This window comes from Neomonachus schauinslandi, chromosome 4, assembly GCF_002201575.2.
Source record: "Neomonachus schauinslandi chromosome 4, ASM220157v2, whole genome shotgun sequence".
Classification (NCBI taxonomy): domain Eukaryota; kingdom Metazoa; phylum Chordata; class Mammalia; order Carnivora; family Phocidae; genus Neomonachus; species Neomonachus schauinslandi.
In genome coordinates, this window is record NC_058406.1 from 84,255,840 (window position 1) to 84,258,596 (window position 2,757).

Here is a 2,757-nt window from a genome sequence, read left to right on the forward strand (position 1 = left end):
CTCCTGCTTGACATCTAAATCACAATTTGGGTGACCAAAGGCATTCTGATATGTAAGCATTTCTTTGACCAAGTAGAGTATGTAATAAAAATAAGTCCCATAAGGGATTCTGGCCACTGTGATTGATTGGAAACTATCCGAGGGCTGTATAACTTGTGGTATGAAAAATTATTTCTAATGTGCGAGGACTTCAGAAATGTTGTAAGAGAACTCTGTAAATACAAGCTGGATTGATTCATGGGTGAGTAGCAAAGCCAAGTCCCACAGCATTCCCTTCTCTCTAGATCTGTGCTATGATGATATCCAAAATCCAAAATATTTTTTGTCTTGTAATCTACTCAGATTCTTGGCAGTTTAGCTACTGTGGCATAGATTCGAATTGCCCATCCTAATATCCATCTCCTCTTCTGAGAACTCTAAGGCACATGATTGTACCTGGGCACATGCTTGCCTGGAATAAGGACAACATTTGCAGCTAGGATGGTCATATGCCTAAAGGTCTAGCTGAAGGGATAGAAGTGGCAGTGCATGATGGTTTCTGGGAAACTTCCTTGAGATAGGTTGTAGGTGTGCTTTAAACCTGCTCCCCCCTACCTGCTTCCTGTTTAGAACTCAGATATGATGGTTGGAGCACCATGTTGGACCAAGTATAAGGAATCATGAAGTGGAACAGAAAGCAGCCCAAGTCCCAGGTGATGATGAAGCCACCACATCAGCTCTCAGTTGCCTATCCGGGACTTTATGTGAGATGGAAACTTCTATTTGTTGGAGGTAAGTTACTTTGGTGGAGTTTCATTGCTGGATCTCTGTGATGTCTTATACAGAAAAGTGGTCTTCTAATATGGTGGTAAGCACGTGTCATGGCCAGTCCCTTTGTTAGCTATGTAGAAATAACAATGGCACTTTTCACGTGATAGTCAGAGATATGTTTCTTTAGTAGCATCGCAGGGGAGAATCACAGAACCTCGATGCAGTCTGCCTCCACAGAAGCTCCAGATGCTGTCACTTCTGTTGCCAAGAAAGCAGCTGCCTTCCTGATTCCCTGTTGGTTCCGGTACACATTCCTGGGTGATTCATCTTGGGACGCATGTGTTCTTTCTGTGCCAAAATGAGGAACACCAATGTCGACTTTTGCAATTCATTAATGTTTTCACATATGTGAGGTCATGGAAAGTTTTTGTGACACCTGTTTTATGGCATTATGACTTCAGTGATAAAATGGTAATTTTTTTCATATGAGAGGATAACAGATATGGGAATCAGGGATCTATATGGGACCAAATGAGTCCAAATTTTTTGCGAAGAAAAGATGGAAAACAGACTAGGAAATAAACATGTAAAACATGAAACCTGTAATTATTTGACTCACAAGCTATAATCCGTTCTGAATTAAAGCTCATGCTTAATATGGATGTTTCAATAGTATCATACCCTTTAAAGTGAATTCATCCACTGTTTGATTAAAGAATTACATTTGTGCTCACTGTGGCTATTTTCTGTAAAGTAATTATGGAATACTTATTATGAATAAAACACTGAGTTATACGCTATGATGGGGGAACACAAGTGCCTAAAGTAGAGGAAACAGTATGAATATGTCTTAGTTAGCATGCTATTAACAGTATAGACATGTCATAATTCACTGAAGACTTGAAGGAAATGAACTGTTAGCATTAGTGTTTAGTGATGTGCAGGATATTTGGTGAATCTTTAGGCACTTGGTAGCTTCAGTAGGTGCTTGATAAAAGGCTATGTTTTGCAAAATCATGGCTATTATTTGATTATTCCTGTTTTCATCACTAGGAACTGCATATACGATGTGTCTTATAATCTTTTCTAATTAAAAAATGCTGCTACTATAAACATGGCTGGCAACTCCCTTTATGTGCACACTTTGCAAGTGTGAAGAATGGCTTTTCATTTGCAGCTGTAATCAGTTCACTGAAAACATTTGTTTTTATACAGCTGACAGTTTTGAAGCCTTTGCTAATACAGAGTCAAACCCATTCCTTAATAGAAGTGCATGAGACAGCTTTCTATGGTTTGCTATTATCTTGTTGTTGTTTTTTTTTTTAAAAGATTTTATTTATTTATTTGCCAGAAAGATAGAGAGCACAAGTAGGCAGAGAGGCAGGCAGAGGGAGAGGGAGAAGCAGGCTCCCCGCTGAGCAGGGAGCCCAATGCGGGACTCGATCCCAGGACCCTGGGATCATGACCTGAGCCAAAGGCAGCTGCCCAACCGACTGAGCCACCCAAGTGCCCCTGTTTCCTATTATCTTTCAAATGTGTTTTTACTCAGCTTACCAGTTTGCAATGGAGCAGCTGTATGAGAATCCTGATGCTGAGAGTGATAATAAGGCCCACCACATGTCAGGTATTTTACATTTTTTTTTAAATAAACTTCATAATCATTTAAAGGGCAGTCATCATAGCTCCCATTTTGTTAATGATAAAACTCAGACCCAGAGATTTAAGTTAACCTCTTTAGATCAAAATGCTGATGGATGGAAAATGCTGGTTTGAACTCACATCTGTCAGCAGCAAAACTGTGTTTTCCACTACATAGCACTACTTTCCATCTGATACTAGACTTTCACGACTTACAGCCCCTTTAAAGCATTGGGGCTAATTGTAAAGATTCTGCTTCATTTTCAGTGGGTTGAAATATTTCAAGACTTTGTTGTGGAGCCCAGTTGATTTACTGCTTAATGTCAGTTAGTGTGCGCTGACAACCCAGGTGAAATTACCTAGGAAGGC